This window comes from Sminthopsis crassicaudata, chromosome 4 (assembly GCF_048593235.1).
Source record: "Sminthopsis crassicaudata isolate SCR6 chromosome 4, ASM4859323v1, whole genome shotgun sequence".
NCBI classification, from domain to species: Eukaryota; Metazoa; Chordata; class Mammalia; order Dasyuromorphia; family Dasyuridae; genus Sminthopsis; species Sminthopsis crassicaudata.
This window is the reverse complement of record NC_133620.1, coordinates 122,707,334-122,719,518: the sequence shown is the minus strand read 5'-3', so window position 1 is coordinate 122,719,518 and position 12,185 is coordinate 122,707,334.

The window sequence follows — 12,185 nt, the reverse complement described above, 5'->3', positions numbered from 1 at the left end:
CCTATCAAAAGCCTATCAAAGAATGGAGGTTAGTGTCTATCAACATACTTTCATTTAAAGTTTGACCTAGGACTATGCTTTATTTCAAATTCCTAATTAAATTTTTATTATCATTTACATTTAAAACATTTCTGAATACAAATGGTTGATGTATTTGTTCCAGACACTCTTTAAGTAGCATATTTCATAGTTTTAGGGGAAAAGATTTATATTTATTGTTCACCTGGAACTAGTTATCTACAGCAGCTTGTGAGAATTGGGGCAAGACTCAGGTTTGTTGTATTTGGACTTGGAGCTGGCTGCCAATATTTTCTCAGCCAATATTTCTGAGACTTTCCAACATTTGCAGTTACAGCCGCATAAGAGTAGCAGTAGTAGCAGATTAGCACTACTGTGGCAATGAAACATAGGTATTATTATTCTCTTTGTGGTATATTTCCCCCACCATCGAATTATAGGGACTTTCCAAGGATGGGAGATAAGAGAGCAAGCCTGTGATTGCACTGATTCCCTCTGCAATCTAGTCTGATGTCTTTTGTACAAAGAGTTGCCTAGATAGCTCTTTTTACAGTAGGTCCAACTGGAAACAAGAGGGTCTCCTCCTATCGGGAAATAGGTAAACAAATGATGGTATAAGAATGTAATGGAATACTATCATACCATAAAAATGACAAAATGGATTGTTTCAGAGGAAAGGGTGAAAACTTCTATAAGTTGATGTAAAATGACAACTTATATAGTAACAATGTCCTAGAGATAAACAACTTTGAAAAGCTTTACCAGGATTCCAAAGGACTGAAGATGAAACACACTATTCATTTCCGGAGAGAAATGAAAAATGAGACATATATTTTTGGACATAGCCAGTGTAAGAATTTGTTTTGCTGGACTATGCATATTTTTATGATATTTGGTCCCCTTCCCACCACTCCCTATCATGGAATAGAAGTATTAAGGAAAGATAATAAATGGTTGTTTAAAAATTACCTACAGCACTGAGATTCAATTACAAACCCAGGATCACATAGCCAGTATAAGCCAGATGAGGGAAGCCCTCAACGCTTTGTGGCCATGAGGCCAGATCTCTAGCTACTAGACCACAACTGTCTTTCTATTATGCTATCTTAGTTAAAAAAAAATATTAGATTAGCTCCTTTAAGTAAGCCATTGTCTATATGCCATTCTTAAAATACAAATCTCATTTTGGAGTAAATGGTCAATATATTTAACATCTTATTTGTCAATTTCCAATCAGAAGAGGGGAAGAGGAAGGACTTATGGGGATGGGACAAAGAATAATCAAAATTTTGGACAGGTAAATTTGAATGGGTGGGAGAAAGATGGAGAAAATCTTGATTTACTCACAATTAACAATTTTGTAACAATTTTAAAGAGATATATCTTTGAAAAAAAATAGAATCTTAAAATGATTTTGAATGCATTTCAGATAAAGTGAGCATTTCCCCATTAGTTGAAAAAATAGATAGCAATTTTCTGTAACTTACAACTCCTATTTCACTGACCCTCCCACAAAATGTATGTATGCCCCTGTTTCTACTTGGAGCTATGTACTCATTAATGTGACTGGTCCTCTCACTGGTATATACTACAATCCCTATAAGAAAGGGTATAGAATGCTATGTTGGCATACCTTCCTTATGCATAATGTAAATATTTCCCTTTAGTAATGTGGGGTTGGAATGTCTATTCTTTATGATGGCTTTAGGTTTTCAGTCATTAGGAGGATTGGTGTTGTTAATTAGAAAAGCCTTAAACTTGAGTCTGGACATAGGGATTACATTAGAAGGACTTGTTAAAGGAAAGAGAGAGAAGTTACATGGAGAGCAAGAACCATGGGGAACTAAAAGAAAAAAGTAGGAAACAGTAGCATGTAAAAGTGACTTGGCTTGGGGACAGAGCCAAAATGGCAGAGAAAAGGCAGTGATTCTCTCTCCCCCAATCCTTTCCAAACACCTTTAAACATTTCCATAAAACAATTCCTAAAGCAACAGAACTCACAAAATAACTTTCCAGGCAAAGACAACTTAGAAAATCGGCAGGAAAGGTCTGTTGCATCTGAGCAAGACTGGAGCATAATCCAGCACAAGCCATGCTGGAATAGACTGAGCCCTAGCAAATAAGGAGCAGGCCTTGGAAGCCACTGAATGAGCAGTGGCAGCAGCCCCTTCCAGAATTCTCAGCCCACAGATGGTAGGGGAGTTGAACAGATGGTCAGAAAGAGATTAGAGGGATCATTTTGCTGGTACTGAGGCAGAATTCTGTTGCTTTACCCATCCTCAGATCCAGATCCCAGTCCTAGGTGATGGTCCCAGAGGTTGGGATTATAGAGAAGCAGGGACCTTGTCACAATTCCAGGGCAGAAGAGAGTACTTATGGTCACTTACAGCACAGGCCAAGAAAGGAATAAACACACCTCTTCTTAGATCATACCACTTTGGAAGAATTAAAAATTTACAGGTCTTTAGAAGTATCTATAAAAACAGCTGTATAGAACACCTGAAGCTTGGAACAGTACACCCTTCACTCTGGAAACAGAGCTCTACTTTAACAAAGAGTTAAAAGTCAAAGAAAGAAGCTGGGGAAAATGAGCAAACAGTAGAAAAAAATTCTGACCATAGAAAGTTACTATGGTGACAAGGAAGATTAAAGTATACATTCATAAGAAGATGACAAAGTTACCCAAATCCAAAGCCTCCAAGAATTATATTAATTCATTTCAGGCCATGGAAAAGCTCAAAAAGGATTTGGAAAATCAAGTAATAGAAGTAAAGGAACAACTGGGAAGAGAAATGACAGTGATGCAAGAAAATAATGAAAAAAAGAATCAATAGCTTGGTAAAGGAAAAAGACACCAAAAAGTTCTAAAGAAAATAACACCTTACAAATAGATGAGGTCAAAAGGTAAGAGGTACAAAAAAAAACCAATGAGGAAAATGCCTTAAAAAGCAGAACTGACCAAATGGAAAAAAAGATACAAAAATTCACTAAAGAGCTTTTGCTCCTTAAGTAATAGAATTGGCCAAATGGAAAAGTAGGTACAAAAGCTCACTGAAGAAAATAATTCCTTAAAAATTAGAATTGAACAAATGGAAGCTGACTTTATGAGACATCAAGAAATAATAAAACAAAACCAAAAGAATAAAAAAAAAAATAGAAGACAATGTGAAATGTTTCATTAGTAAAAACAACTGACCTGGAAAATAGAGAGAATTTTAAAATTACTGGACTTCCATGATTAAAAAAGAGCCTAGCCATCATCTTTCAAGAAATTATCAACGGAAATTGCCGTGATATTCTAGAACCAGTGAGTAAAATAGAAATGAAAAGATTCCACCAATCCCCTCATCCCAAAATGAAAACTTCCAGAAATATTAAAGCCAAATTCTCCTAAATCAAGGAGAAAATATTGCAAGCAACCAGAAAGAAACAATCTAAGTATAATGGAGCCACAGTCAGGATAGCACAAAAATTAGCAGCATCTACATTAAAGGCTTGGAATATGATATTTCAGAGAACAAAGGAATTAGGATTACAGTTAAGAATTACCTACCCAGAAAAATTAAGTGTAATCCATTGGAGAAAAAAATGGATATTCAGTGAAATAGAGGACTTTTGAGCATTCTTGATGAAAAGAGCAAAGCAGAATAAGAAATTTGATTTTCAAATACAAGACTCAAAAAAAAAAAAAACGTAAGAAAATAAAAAGAAAAGGCAATCATAAGGGACTAAATAAAATTAAGCTATTTACATTCTTACAAAGGAAGATGACATTTGTAACTTATAAGAATTTTTTTATTATTAGGGCAGTTAGAAGTTTATATATATATAAAGGATTGTGAGTTGAATATGAAGAGATGATGTCTAACAAAATAAAATTAAGAGATGAGAGAGGAATGTACTGGTAGAAAAGGAAAGGGAGAGGTAGAATGAGATAAATTATATTACATAAAAGGAGCAAGAAAAAGCTTTTTAGAGTAGAGGGGAATAAGAAGGGGAAGATAAGTTGTAGCGAGCACTGAAGTTAGGATGACCTGAGTTCAAATCTGGCTTCAGACATTTAACACTTCCTAGCTGTGCAACCCTGGGCAAGTCACTTAACTCGAATTGCTTCAGCAAAAAACATAAATAAATAAATAAAAATAAAATAAAACTTAGATACCAAATATAAAAAGAAAAGAAAAAAAAACAGAAAAAATCCATTGCTTTGAGAAGGAATTAATATATTACAATTATTCATGCATACATCTATAGACACACATACATATGGATATACATTTATATGTACACATAATCTTAAACTAAAAAAATCATCAAAGTCTAATTAGAATAAGATTGAAAACAGGAAAATCACCACCTGCTGTCTTTATGCAACTACAAGACAGAGCTATCATTCAAACACAATTCCTTATAGTCATAATTATCCATACAGGAAGTAATGTTGTCTATAGTATCATTTTTGAAAGTGAAAAATGACAACACAGTTTGAATCCATACTGTTTATGAAGGGACCATTAAATAGATGAAGGAGGCCTTATAGAATGTAGGAAGATATAGGTCTGTATCTAAAAAACTTTTTATATAAAGAGCTTTAAAATTATTCCTTCTTCTATGATTTTTATGTCTTTTTTATTATTATGACTGTGAGAAACATCCACAAACACTACCGTTTCCCAATACAAAGAACAGAAAATGAGGACTGAGTAAAAAATCTTGAATTGCCACTTTGTAAAGTTTTTTTTTTTCATATTTCAAACTTAACATGATAGTTCCAACATTGCTCTGCTTGTCTGTATATTTCCCTGTCTGAACTTTCTTCTACTCGCTCATGTTTCAAAAGGCTTTTTACGTCATTATTTGGTAGTAGTAAAAAGAAATTTAGCAGTGCACAATTTATGCAGCTAACTAAAAGATCAGAAGTTAGGAAGATAATTAAGGGGGTTAAAATGTAGGATATGCATATTTTTACATATTTGTAGGGCAGCATATATTCTATTGTTACAGAGAAGTTCTTATTGTTTATCTTCCATTTTGAAGATCAATGACATCATGATATTGGGATTGGATGATTTCTTCTTTATTAATTAGATTTAAGTAAATGCAATTTTCCAGAATCATTGAAGTCCAGTGGTTGGACAAAAATCAAGATAAGTGGTGATGGCTTGGAATGCAGTGGATGACCTTGGTGTTTTTCATGATTAGGTTAGGCTTTTAAGATCTCCACAGTGTCTGCTTTAACTACCTTGATGGCTGTTGGAATACTTTGTTCTCATATGCCCATTCCTCCATGGAAAGTCTTCACATGCTTGGGGAAACATCCTCCTAACTCACCTGTGGGCTCAATAAAACTATTTCAGCATTAGGCTATTCCAGGTTGAGGGTAACCAATAATCTGTCCGCTGAAATGGTTTTATTGGGTATGACCATTGTACATGGTACAGCTTCTTGGACCCACAGATAAGAGTTGACAGAGTCTACAGAGTCCACTACAGAGGTGGACATAAAAGTAGTTAAGCTATCCCCCCAAAAATATAAGCTCTTCCAAATACTTTATCATGATAATTTTCTGTCATCTCCGGCATTTTCTTTAATAAATAATTCTGGCTTCCTTAACTGGGACCTTGACAGAGGATTTAGATTGGTTGTTTAGATATATTAACTCCCACATGCTCAGAATACTGTGCCTGAAAACACTAGTTTCAAGCTTTATAGATTTTATTCTTACCTTGGCATAAGGCCATCCTCCTACCTAGTAGTTACAAGGAGAAGATTTCTATCCCTTTTAGGTCTTGTAAATGTGTAGATGACTTGTTTTGTTATAGGATTAAAATATCTCAAAATTGGCTATTAAGTTCTTTTTCCTTCAAGGATTCAATATTTTGCCAACTTGCCTAATCTTTATAACTAATACAGATTATTGTTTTATCTTCATGTTCCATCCAGGCATCTAGGAGTCCACCCAGGTCATCTTGACTGGCTATATTGCTTATTTCCACCTGGCTCCCTACCCTGGACATCCCAAATCCATGTCCTACATTTCTGGGGAAGTTAATCTACTCACTTTAAAGCTTTTGCCCTAGGCCCTGGCTATCTTGACTGGGGAATAATTGAGTACAAAAAAGTCCATTTAGCCTATGTAATTACTAGTTGGCTCCCAACCCTCTACAGGATGTTTTCAAACTTTGTGGTCTCAGGACACTTTTACAATGATTCAATAATTATTGAGGATCTGGCAAAGAATTGGAAATAGAGGGAATGGCTAAACAAGTTGTGGCATATGATTCTGTAAAAATGTGATGAGCTGGTTAATTTGAGAAAAATATGGAAAGACTTGTATGAAATAATGAAGCAGAACCAAGAGAATGCTGAATACAATAACAGCAATATTATTCAAAGAACAATTGGAAATGATTAAAATATTTTGAGTATACTTAAATCAGTTACAAAGGATTTATGAAGGAAGATGCTATATACCTGTAGCGGGCTGGAACTCTGGTCAAGTATACTTGAAACAAGGTGTTAACTCAGTAACATTGATGAGGTGATTGTTCTCTAGTTCACATATATACTTAGTACTTTTCATGGTGATGGAATGATTCTCTAGTTCACATATTTTCAGTATATTGTAATGATATAATTGTAATAGGATATTTAAACTGGGGACAAAGTCAGATTCAGAGGGAGAGTGGTTAAGACTGTCAGACTGTCAGACTGCTGGAGGAGACTGGGTCAGACTGAGACTGGGTCACACAGACTATGAAAGGGACAATAAAGACTTTGGACTCTATTCTTGTCCATCCTCGTGGTGACTATCCAGCTGAGATCAAGGCCCTTCCAGAGGACCTCCAGAAAACTAGTCCAGACATTACATATATCTCCAGAGAAAAAAAAACAATAAATAGAAATATGTATTGTTTTACATGAACAATGTTGGCCTTCTCTAATGTGGGATGAGGATGGGAGTAAAGAGAGAGAGAGTCTGGAACTGAAAATATAACTAAATAAAACTAATCAAAAAATTTTAAATTATTATTGAGGACCTTTCAAAAAGCTTCTTTATGTGGGTTATATGTATCAATATCTACCATATTAGAAATTTAAATTCCTTGGTATTATTATTTAAAAAGTAGTTTTGATCATATAGATACCTGGAAAGGCTTCAGGGACTCTCAAGTGTCCCTAAAGTGTACTTTCTCAGGACCATGTTTTAGCTTCATATCCATCAGGACATTCAACCCTCAACCAAGTTACCTTGCCTTCTGTCTGAGGGCTGACCTTTTCTTTATTCTGGGGACAGTAATCAAATCAATATAGTACTTCAGCTTCAGGAAAGGGTATGTCATTTGACAGAACTATAAGCCAACTAATCAGTCCAATGGCTCTCCTAACTCTTTGATAACCTCTGCTCTAATAGGATATCTTACTCATTCCAATGTAAATTCCATGAGGCCTGAGACATCTCTTTTTTTGCATGTGTATCCCCAGCACTTGGCATTGGGCCAGGCAGATTGTAAACACTTACTGGAACCTTTTGTATTCATTCAATAATTTACTTATTAATTCATTCATCAGAACTCTTCTACAACTTATAAGGAAGTTTTAGAAAGTTACTGTGGCTATTCATCAACCTGTGCCAACATAATAATGATGAGTATCTCTGATAGTCTGACCTTAGGTTAGCTCTCAGGTGATTTAATAATCAATAGTATTTATATATTGACTACTATAAGCCAAGCACTCTACTAAGCTCTTTATAAATATTTCATTTTATCATCACAGGAAGACAGATGCAATTTTATCCCCACTTTACTGTTGGGAAAACTGAGGCAGAGGCTTATGTGACTTATCTAAGATCACACAATTAATGTCTAAAGCTAGATTTGAATTCAGATCTTCCTAACTCCAGACCTGTGCTCTATCCACTGTATCACCTACCTACTGATATATAGGCACCACGTCATATTTTTCTCCTTTCCAAAACTATATCATCTACAAGACAGTTTACGCCCCACTAATACTGATCTTTGAGGATATCATTACTTTCATGATAAAGCATTAATGTTACTTTAGTGGAAGATGAAGTTTAAATGAATCTTAATTATAGTTAGTTCAATGTACAAAAAAATGTTAAAAACTATATTCACTCAATAAATCTTAATGAACTTAAAAAATATTATTGGATAGAAAACGTTGGTTTTTTTTTAAACCATAATCTTTTCCATCATATTTCCATGGCAATAATTGCCTGGTAACTATGATCTATTAATGAAATTACTTAAATATTGCTTAAATGAGAACTTTAGTACCTAGGAATTTCTGAAGCTTATTAAACAACATTTTAAATTCTGTCCTTATCCTCTGCTCATATCATACATATATTTTTGAAATAGTTTTCTAATATCCATCACAAGTACTTTTCAATTCAGAATTCTGCATAATAAATGTACCACAAACTGAGTAATGTTTATAAATATTTGGAAGTATTTGCTGATGTGACATTTTATAAGTTGTATATGTTTTTTAATTGGGAGTAGTCAAATTATTCATATTATCACTTTTTGTGGTATCAAAGAACTAGAAACAAAAACATAGTCATCAATGGGGAATGACAACAAATGTGGTACATCAATAAAAGACTGCTTTTTCATAAAAATTACAAATACTAAGAATTTAAAGAAGCACAGGAAGATTAAAATGGATGCAGATCTAAGTAGAAGAATTACTACAACAATATAAATGAAAATAGGGGAAAAAACCAAAAAAGAGTCCCATGTAATTAAATTGACCAAGAAGGATGGACCTAGGGAAGAGTTCAGAAAATGTATTGTTTTGTTTGTAGTGATAAGGGACTATGAATGTGGAACATTGCATATGTTAACAGACACAGCTTGATTGATTTTACTAAACTTTTTTTTCCCCCTTTTAAATTTTTATAAGGGATATTTCACTAAATAGAGGAAAGGGAAGGAAATGGAAATGAAGATAATGTAGAAACAAAAGATATCAAATGTTTACAAAAATAAAAAAAAAATATGAGAGTTAAAATGAATTGTGCATTAAAATGAATAAAAATGAAAAATTACTAAAAACATGAAAACTGAAAATGAAGAAGAAAAATTTTAGATGAAAAAAATTGGTTTCTACAAAATGGGAACATGGTTTTCATTACTTATTTAACCAAGGACTTTTTACCTATCCCTGGTGATATCACTGGATGGATAGGGTGCTTGAGGAAGACTAGTATCTCTGATATGAGGGTTTGCCAAGCATTTTTCCAAGATTGTTCATCCACTTTTGGTATCTACCTGTTACTTAACTCTCACTTGTGGCTCCAAGAAGCTATAGCATGTGCAATGACCACACCTAGTAACTGTCTTGGCAGAAGGGTTAAACCAGGTTTAACAGTAACCAATAGACCTCAACCCATAGATGAGCTGGAGGATGACTATTCCAAGTATATAAAGATTCCTCTTAGAAGAATGGGCAGAGCAATTTGTCCCGACAGCCATCAAAGTAGCTGAAGCAGGCTCTGTGGAGAGTTTACAGCTTGGTCAGATATCAAAGATGGCAAGGTCATCCTCAGCATTCTGGACCATACCTAGTTATCTTGACTTTCATCCTGCCACTGGACTTTAATGACTGTAAGACAAAGAAGATGAAGACTTTGGGTAAATTCCATTAAATCCAATTAATGAGCAAGATCACCTTCCTAGCTGTGTGACCCTAGGCATTTCACTTAACCCAATTACCTCAGCAAAAAAAAAAAAAAAAAAAAAAAGATACGACATCATCCATAAGTCAACATTATTCTGTCATTGGTTCTCTTCAAAAAAAAAGAAAAAAAAAAGAACTCTGACTCAAATTTTCCTCTTTATAAAATAGATTTAGTTGGAAGAGGATGGGGTAAAGGCATGATGCTTCCTGTAAGGTCTGATGATATAGAAATGTATTAGAAATATTTAGAGTATATGAAGATATTTTATAAGTGGCTCAGATCTATTACCCATGTGATAAGAAGGTTTTTGAACTGGCTATTTAACTGAGATTGGAGTATATTAAAGGTACTAGTCTTTCAGTCTGAGTTCTTATTGGGCTGCCTGATGTTATAAGGAGAGACTGTGGGTCATTTCTATCTCAGACAACCATGTGATCTGTGAATATAAATATTGGGTTTTGGCTTCTAAGTTAGTTCTTTCAGGTTTTAGCGAAGAGGATTGGAGATAGTAATCAATTTGTGACCTTTGAGAGGTCTGAAAGAGTGAGTGAGCTATGAGGTCCAGGGGTAGGATGCAGCATGGGTTTTGCAGTTAGCATTAGCAGAATATATTGATACCTGCTCATCAGACCCCTATCGCCTCACCCTATTCTACTTAATAAATTCAATATTTAGTTGCAAAGTCACCCTGCTTGTGTTTATTTTCCTCTGAACTTGTTTTCTTGTGCACAGTTTTAAAAATGATCCAATGACCTTTTAAATTTTCTTTTGCATTGTATTGTAAAAATAATTGTCAATTCCCTGTAACCTCTTCTATCCTTTGGATAAAAATTCTTCTCTTATAGTTATAAAATATATTTATCTTACTCCTCTAAGTAATTTAAGATGAAATGTTTAAATCTAAGGCATGAATCTGTTCAGCGCTTTTTATGGTTTAGGGGGTATGATTTGTTGGTCTAAACCTAATTTCTGCCAACTTGGCTTCCAGTTTTCCCAGCATTTTTATGTCTGATATGTGCTAGCCTAGTTTCTAGTTTTCCCAATACATATATATATATATATATATATATGTATATGTATACATATATATATGTATATGTATATGTATACATATATATGTGTGTATAATATATACATATATGTATATATACATATATATATATATAATATATATACACATATGCATATAAGTTTGTCAAATAGTGAGTCCTTGCCCCAAAAGTTTGCGTCTTATTGAACAATATGTTTCTGTGTTTATTTACTTCTGTGCTATGTACCTAATCTGTTTCACTGATTGAGTTTTCTGTTTTTAAACTACACTAATACAAAATAATTTTATTGATTACAGATTTGTAGTATAATTTGAGATCTGGTAGGGCTAACATCCTTCCCATATTTTTACTATTTCTCCAGAGATTCTGACCTTTTTTTCCTCCAGATTAATGTTGCTATTATTTTCCTTAGTTCTATAAAGTAATCTTTCAGTAATTTATTTGTCATGGCATTAAGTAATTATTCTGGTTATCGCAGTAATTATATTTGCTATGGATATTATTATATTAGCTGTAGGTAATTAATATCTTTATGATTTAGGAAAGTCTTTGTTCTTATAAAGATTATTTTGTATTTATATAGTTCCTATGTATATTTTGACAAATAAACCACCAAATATTTTATGGAATATTGATCTTTTCCTGTTGAATTATTTTTAGTAATTTACAGAAAAGGTGATGATTTATGTAGGTTTATATCTTGCTACTATTGCTGATTATTGTTTCAATTAACTTTTAGATGAATCTTTTTTGATCTTTGAGTAATACCATGCTATCTAGGAGAAAAAAGTAACAATTTCCTTGTTGGTTACACTTATTCCTTCAATTCAATTCACATTCCTCATTTCATTATCATAGTTGGCATTTCTGGAACTGTGTCAAACAATAGTGTTAATGGACATTTTTACTTTAATCTTGATCTTAATGTAAAGTCTTCTATTATTTCCCCATTATATATATTGCTGGATCTTGGTTTTAGATAGATATTATTTGCCATATAAAGGAAAAATTCATTTATTTTTATGATTTTTTTATTGTTTTTTTTAATAGAAATTGGTACTTTGTCAGAAGCTTATTTAGCATCTTTTATAAGCATGATTTTTATTGTTTTAATTATTAATATGACCTTTTGCTTATAGTTTTTCTAAATGAACCAATCCCATATAAATATAAACTGGTCATTTTTATCATGTTGATGTAGTTTATTTGCTTACATTTTACTTAATATTTTTTCATTAATATTCATTGAACTATTGATCTATACTTTTTTTTTTCTATACTTTTTTTCTCCACTTTTCTCTTCCTTAAGTTAGCCATCAAGTCTATATTTGTGTAACATAACGAATTTAATATGATTTTTTTTGTAGTCATATTGAGATTATTATTTAAATTAAATAATT